Here is an 8,638-nt window from a genome sequence, read left to right on the forward strand (position 1 = left end):
GAGAGGCTGGCAAGTGGGGTAGCGCCTGCAAAAAGCTAATGCCGGCGTCCCCAGCTGCCCCCCGGCGGGCTGGGTGCGGGGTGAGCGTGCCGGCGCTAACTTTTGCTAAATCCGGCGCAAAACGACGTCTTGGGACCCTGACTGGGGCGTTTTTTACTCGCCGGCGTCCAAAAAAGCGCCTGGGGGGCTTCTTGGGGGCCTTAGTGGAGATGCCCTAACTAGGCATCCTAAAACTAAAAAATGACAGCGACAACCCAGTTTGAGTGCCGTTGTACTAAAAAAAAATCCCAAAAACCAAGAAGAAAGAATGACGAAAACAGAAAAACCTTGCAAAAAAGAGAAAGGCTTTCAAATATAGAATTCAAAAAAGAAATCTAGAAATTCATATGTAAGAAAAAATAGCTAAAGGGGGGAATATAAGAAATGTCATGGATTAGCTAATAAAAAAATGACCATAAACTAAATTTTCCATTGTCCCTAAAAAAAGCAATTTTGCCATGTTGGAAGAAAGGACGAGATTTGCCATGGTCCTAAAAACACACATTAGTGGCAAAAAATGAATAAGTTAACCATGGTGACAAAAGTGAGGTAAGCTTGCCGTGATGCATATGTGATGCTTGCCGTGATGGCTAGCGAAAAGGACATGAAAAGCAAAAAAAAAATGCGAAAGTTTGTGATGATGACCAAATTTAGTGTAAACAATGATGGAAAAATCACCATGCTACATACAAAACCAATTCCCACGATACTCAAAAATAAGAAAGCACAAAACTAAATTGCCATGGTTCAAAAAGAGAGAATAGTGTCATGAGAAGAATAAAAATTTCCATGATCATAAAACTAAAATTGCCATGATCTACAAACTAAAATTGCCATGGTCAATTACTAAAATTCCTGTGATCCATAACCTAAATTTGTCATGATACATACATTGGTTTTGCCATGGTTATAAATAAATGCCATGGTCAATAACACGGTCAATAACTGAATTTGTCATGATCTATAAACTAAATTGCCATGATTTTTTTTCTTGCCATGGTCAACTAATAAAAAATTGCCATGGCAAATTGCTTCTATGATACCATATGTTTTTTTTTTGAAACTTTACCATATGAATTTGCCAACAATATCATTTGCACATGGAAAAATAACAGGGAAAAAGTTCTCTTGACAAATGGCAACTATATGAATTTTGTTCCAAAAGAAAATGTGGATGGGACATGGCAATTGTAGTAACATTTTGGAAGTGGTCAATTACCCCCTTCGGTCCTTTTTAGTTCGCATATAAGATTTGTCTGAAGTCAAACCTCGTACAGTTTGACCAAATTTATAGAGAAAAAAACCGAACATTCACAATGTGAAATCATTACCATTAGATGCGCCATGACTTAAATTTTCATATTGTATAACTTTAGCATTGTAAATGTTGATATTTTTTCATATAAATATGATCAACCTTTCCAAAGTTTGACTTCAAACAATTCTTATATGCAAAGTAAAAAGGACCGGAGGGAGTACTAAAGATCCCGTGATCCATAACCTAAATTTTCCATGATACATAAATTGTTTTGCCATGGCCAGTTGCAAAAATTGCCATGGTCAATTACTACAATTTGCGGATCCATAAACTAAATTTGCCATGATCCGTATATTCTCTTGCCATGATTCAACTACCAAATTTGCATGATAAAATTATTGAAAATGTAGTATAAAAATTAAAAAGAGCCCATGGAAGAAAACTTTGTCATGGTTAGTTGATAGCTAGCAAGCAATTTTTCAATGTAATGAACAAAAGGAGCTCTTGCAAAAAAACAAGTTTAAGATGCCATGGCAAAAACATGTTTAAAAAATTTCATCGTGGCATGTCTATACATATATTATGAAACTAGAGGGTGTCATGGCAAAAGGATCTTAGAATTTTTGCCATGGTAATTTATAAGCAGCTAATGGAGGTGCCATGGCAAAAACATATTCAAGTTTGCCATGTCAATTGTATGGAAGTATTTGAAAACTTGAACTACGCATGTTTTAATTGTAGTTTGAACACCATAGCAACCTAGATTCATCAAAAAGTATCACCACAAAAATAAGGGGTGGATATTGATAGCATGAACTAAAAATTGGCATGGACTGCAAAAGATTTCATCTCAATTTGCACATAAGCGTATCAAAGGACAAAAAGGATGAATAAACACATGTGTAGAGAGGGCAGTGGATGAATTCCATGAGGCGGACCTCCCCGGCGCCGGTGGCTTGCAGCGCGTGCGCATATGCCCTCTCAACTATCGCGCCTGATAGCAGCCGACACGTTGGCTGACACGTGGTCCGCGTGTGCCCGGCGGCAGGAACACGTGCCACAACGACACCAGCTGCTATGGCACCCCGAATGGCGCGTAGCAGACCGCTGCTCGGACGCGGAAGGCGCCCCGCCGTCAAACAACACCTGCCATAGGATTAGCCCAGCCATGCAGCGCTGCAGGCGTGTGCGACATGGTGGGCGGCTTATCCGAGGATTCCACACTCCTCTGTCAAGGATCCTATTTGCCGTTGATACGTCTCCAACATATCTATAATTTTTTTTATTATTTCATGCTATTATATTATTAATCTTGGATAATGTATATGCATTTTTATACTGTTTTATATCATTTTTGGAACTAACCTGTTAACCCACACTGGTACGTGTCGGTGCTATACAAACGGTTTTAACCCCTTTCCGTGACGGCATTTGGGACCGTCGCCAAGTGAGTGTGTGCGATAGGGTGTCCTTCCCACACGACCTAGAAACCGTCGGGGATATGGAGCAATGGTCCAGAGGCGTTCCAAAATGTAATCGTGTGCGATACATCACACACTAATTTTTTCCGCACGTGTGGTATCGGTGATTAAGCATTTCTAATGACGTAGTGAAACCATACGGTCTGTCGTAATGAACCGTTTGAGAAACAGTATGTAAGGCACATGGGCCAACATATGAACTGTGCGTGATTTGTGCCCCATCACACACGAGTTTTCTGCGTAACCCGTCTACCATGCTAGACTCCATCGCATACGTTTGCCAACAATTACCGTCGGCGATAATGTTCTATCACAAACGGTTCAGTAGCCCCTTTGCACACATACAAGTGCTGCAGACCGTTTGTGATTTGTTGGGTATCACTGACGGTTACCGCAAGAGTGACGTGTGCTTTTCGTTTGGGATCTCACACTTTTCCTGAAAAAATTACGATTGAGATTGTGTTTTACATTGGGCACGATTTACTCCTAGTTCTCGTGTGCGATAACGCGATATCACAAACGGTTTCGGAGACCCTACGCACACGTAGTAGCGCAACAAATCGTCTGCGATCTACTGTGTATCACCGACGGTTCCGCTACGATTGACGTATGCTTTCCGATGTGGATCGCACACACTTATTTAGTTGAACTGTGTGCGGAGCTATTGCCAGGTTAAAACAAAAATTCCTCATTTTGAATCGGCATGCAAAAAGCAAATTCGCCACAATATTCAGTTGAAAAAATAAACAAAAATATCATATTTTGAATCGGCACGCAAAAAGCAAATTAGCCACAATATTCAATTAAACAAATAAACAAAAATATTCCATTTTGAATCGACACGCAAAAAGCAAATTCGCCACAATATTCAATTGAACAAATAGTGTCCACAGGAAGAACATTCATCAGATTTCGTAAATTGTAATTGAACACATGGTAGCTAAATTTCAATGATTTGTCCACACATATATGCACTACATAATTAATCATAGTGTACGAAATACGAAGACATCATCGGATGGAAAACAATGGATCCATGCGTTATATGTTTAGCGGCTAACTCTTACTCAATGTTTCAGGAGAACGCATGCTGAAATCTTCATTATCACCAGTGGGATTGATGTAGTGATCCAGAAAGAAGTCGCTAATAAATCTCCGAACCATCAACAATTCACCAGCCGGGAGCGGTTCAGGGGTCCTCGGTTTTAAGACGAGCTGCAGTATTTTAAAGATCAGAATGTGCCATATGAGTGTAGTAGAAGATATTAATTAAGATAGACTTGCTGATACTAATTCACGAGGATCGTCACAACTATCAGCAGATTTGCAAATGGAGATCATGTGTCTGCAAATATAGTATCCACAAAGGTTGGTCCCTGCTTCGTGCTGAGGACACTGAAATTTTTTGTACAAAATTAATCATGTATTTGTCCTGTTAGGAACAACCTAACCGGTGTTAGATGTACTATTTTTTCTTTGGACAAAATAGAAAGAGATTAATTTAGAAGCTTGAAGATTTGACTAGCGTAAGGAAAGGTATTTGCAAACTGTTGGAGTAACACTCCGAAAATAATGGATTTCGGTGTGTTACCGGAGAAACGATCTCGTGTTGCAGAGCTAGTTCCCTCTTGAACAGGTTCCCTGATTTAGTTTTCCACAATGCGAGCACACTGCAAATGATGATGAATTTTGACAACATCAATTATTGAACCCGATATGAATGCAAATTAATTTCAACATCATAGAATTTAATACCTATCCATGAATTGCTGAAGATGCGTCAGATTCTGAGCGTTTGTTGACTCTCTTAAAGAATCGATGTAGTAAACTGTGTTCTTGTTTGGAACAATGAATACTAATATCCAATGATTGCTACATATTAAGAAAGCCATGAACTTACGAATTATGTTGAAATCTGAAAGACAATCAGTGTGTGCGTGGTTGTTTACTTGACTTACCGTTCATGATATGGTCAGAGAAATAATTCTGCATGGGACATGTTTTTGAAGAGACGGACAACCGTGTTAACGGCCTAGTCCCGCAGGTCCTTACCATGTAATGTTGTGCCATTTGCTAATTCAGGATCTATGAAATATACACCCTTCCTTTTTCTTCTCTGCGCGTTCAATCCCCTAAGAGAAATAAAATGCAGTTAGCTCTTTATCATTTACAGCCTTGTATGGAGAAGTTGATCAGAGTTTGTTAAGTACTTACAAAAGCAGGCATCTAACAAGAGTGGCGTCGAGCACGTTGAAGTTGAAGAAGAGATGTAAGTCCTCGAAACTCATATTGATGGAACCATCATCGTGTCGTAAATGATCTCTATTGTAGTGTAGAAAAGCATGATGACCTGCTGACATTTGATCCATGCAATATTCATGTAACTCACGGCAACTGGAGCTGCACTCATCAAAGTATTCGCCAATAAGAAATGGCTAGCCATGGACGTAATTGCGTCATTCAAGTACGTCTGCTTTACTTTTAGCAAGCAACAAACGTACTTCTTCATCATCCATGGCGTCAGAAATAATATTAATCCCTGATTCGAACAAGTTGCTATTAATTTGGTTCTGGGTGATGAGTGCTTTAAGTAAGAGGCAATCGGTCTCTTTCCTCTTCACTCTCCCGCTGCGCTTCCTCGTGGTCGTGGGTGTAGCCTTTTTGGCCACTTCCTTCTTGGTACTTGAAGCATTTCTAGCAGAACGTCTGGTTGCCTTCAAGGTAGACTGCCGAGCAGACGGTGAAGCTTGGATGAACTGCTTAGCAGGCGGTTTATCTATGTCGGACTGCTGAGCTGGCGGTGCTGCTGTGAAGGACTGTTGGGCTGTAGGAGCAAAGGCATCGGACTACTGACCATGCGTTGAAGCTATGTTGGGTTTCCGCGCAGGTGGTGCCAACTTGTCGGTGTGCTGAGGAGGCCGTGCCAATGTATTGGTTTGCTGAGCAGGAAGTGCTGACGCATTGGTATGCTGATCATGCGATTGCGGACCGACAGGCTGATGAGCAGTCGGTTCTGGACCTACAGACTGCTTAGCAGGCGGTTCCGAAGCATCAGACTGCTTAGCAGTCTATTCCACCAGGTTGGTCTGCTGAGCATATGCTGTAGCTGGGTCTCCCCCCCGTTGCTTCAGCGTCCGGCATCTGAACCGGTGGTGCGTCTTCATCAGTTTTAGGCCTTGCCACTGGCTGCTTTGGGGCAGAGGATGACATGGCCTGTACGCCACAAAGTCGGGCCAACTGATCACAGGTTAATGCATCAGCCCATGAGAGCTCCTGTGGCATGGAGAGCGTCACCGGTTGAGGGGCGATAGTGGTTGCTCTTGGCAGGGCTTCAGGGATCTCATCGACGAACTCTATTTCCTTTCGTGGCCACTGGATGTGATGTAACAGTGTTTCTCCCAAGGTCCTTTGCTCATCGAAGTCTCCTAGGACATTCTTCAGGGCAAATTCATTGAATCTAGGCTTTACTTCAATCATGTAGCACTTCACATAGCCCGACTTCAATGGCACATTGTCCAAGAAGAGACCATCTTCCAAGAAGGGTTGGCAAACCCAGGCTGTTGCACATTTTAATGTACCTTCATAATGTGTAAGCACGCCCTTCAGTCTGTCTTTCATTCCAGATAGATCAGATATAACATCATCATGAGCAGCTGCAGTCTCAGTATCGCTGGGGTCAGCTGATGCACAACTACTCTTGTGCAGTGTTGTCGTGCAATAAGCAGCATCCTCCATGCCCGCCTCCCCTCCCATCTGCTGGCTATCTGTCAGTGTTAGAGTCTTCTACATCATCATTGACTCCTCAACATCCTTTCGAACAGCCGGATAAATCTCCTTCCTCAACCTTTCATACAATGCATTCTGCTTCATTTCACTCCTCGCATTTTTCATGCTGACCCTCTCTTCTTTGCTGAGTTTGAAAGCACTCTTGTGCAGAACATTAACACCTATACCCCTTGCATGGCCAGGGGCTCTTTTGTTTCCACAACAATGGACAGAATGTCACATGGCCCTGAGTTCCTATAGAACCTTCCAGGGATCTTGGAAGCCTCTAACATCACTTCATACTGTTTGGTATCACGTGGGTTTTCAAAGTAATAAGTTCTGTCATCATGCCTCTTTGCACATGCCCGCAAGTAGTCTCTAGCGATGTTGGTGTACAAAAATAGGGGCCTTTTTCGTACCCCTTTTTACTTGTGCACGGGCAGTTGTAGCCGCGTCCACGGCCACGCTTGGCGGAGCAGAGGAAGCAAAGATACCAGACTACCAGAGCAGCGCTGAAGCCAGAGGCGCAAAGGGCAAAGGGACAAGATGGATCTCCCTCGGCAAGAGCCTTGCCGGGGACGACCTACGCTGCCCCTGCAAGAGCCTCGCCGGGGCAACTTGCCCAACACCAGCAAGGCCACCACCCTTGAGCCTGAGAGTTCCAACACCATCAACAATGTCAGAACCAAGGCTCGGGAGGCGCCTGCATGGTGGCATGCAGATCTTTGTGAAGACCAGAGGCCTGCAAGACTAGATGAGGACCAAAAGATGAAGACCCCCGGCAAGGCCCTTGCTGGGGTCCCGGCAAGACCTATGCCAGGGACGTCTATGGGGCCGAGGCCAGGCCCACACTCGCCAGGGTTTTGCTGCCCCACACCCGTTCCAATGTGGCGGCTGATGACCCACAAGTATAGGGGATCTATCATAGTCCTTTCGATAAGTAAGAGTGTCGAACCCAATGAGGAGCAGAAGGAAATGATAAGCGGTTTTCAGCAAGATATTCTCTGCAAGTACTGAAATAAGTGGTAACAGATAGTTTTGTGATAAGATAAATTGTAACGAGCAACAAGTAACAAAAGTAAATGAAGTGCAGCAAGGTGGCCCAATCCTTTTTGTAGCAAAGGACAAGCCTGGCCAAACTCTTATAATAGGAAAAGCGCTCCCGAGGACACATGGGAATATCGTCAAGCTAGTTTTCATCACGCTCATATGATTCGCGTTCGGTACTTTGATAATTTGATATGTGGGTGGACCGGTGCTTGGGTACTGCCCTTACTTGGACAAGCATCCCACTTATGATTAACCTCTATTGCAAGCATCCGCAACTACAACAAAAGTATTAAGGTAAACCTAACCATAGCATGAAACATGTGGATCCAAATCAGCCCCTTACGAAGCAACGCATAAACTAGGGTTTAAGCTTCTGTCACTCTAGCAACCCATCATCTACTTATTACTTCCCAATGCCTTCCTCTAGGCCCAAATAATGGTGAAGTGTTATGTAGTCGACGTTCACATAACACCACTAGAGGTTAGACAACATACATCTTACCAAAATATCGAACGAATACCAAATTCACATGACTACTAATAGCAAGACTTCTCCCTTGTCCTCAGGAACAAACGTAACTACTCACAAAGCATATTCATGTTCATAATCAGAGGGGTAATAATGTGCATATAGGATCTGAACATATGATCTTCCACCAAATAAACCAACTAGCATCAACTACAAAGAGTAATCAACACTACTAGCACCAATCCCGGACTTGGAGACAAGAATCGGATACAAGAGATGAACTAGGGTTTGGAGATGAGATGGTGCTGGTGAAGATGTTGATGGAGATTGCCCTCTCTCGACGAGAGGAGTGTTGGTGATGACGATGATGATGATTTCCCCCTCCCGGAGGGAAGTGTCCCCGGCAGAAAAGCTCCGCCAGAGCCCTAGATTGGTTCCGCCAAGGTTCCGCCTCGTGGCGGCGGAGTCTCGTCCCGAAAGGTTCTCTCTCATTTTTTTCTCATCGAAAGACTTCATATGGGAGAAGATGGGCGTCGGAGAGCCACCAGGGGGCCCACGAGGTAGGGGGGCGCGCCC

The sequence above is a fragment of the Triticum aestivum genome, chromosome 7B, assembly GCF_018294505.1.
Source record: "Triticum aestivum cultivar Chinese Spring chromosome 7B, IWGSC CS RefSeq v2.1, whole genome shotgun sequence".
Lineage (NCBI taxonomy): Eukaryota > Viridiplantae > Streptophyta > Magnoliopsida > Poales > Poaceae > Triticum > Triticum aestivum.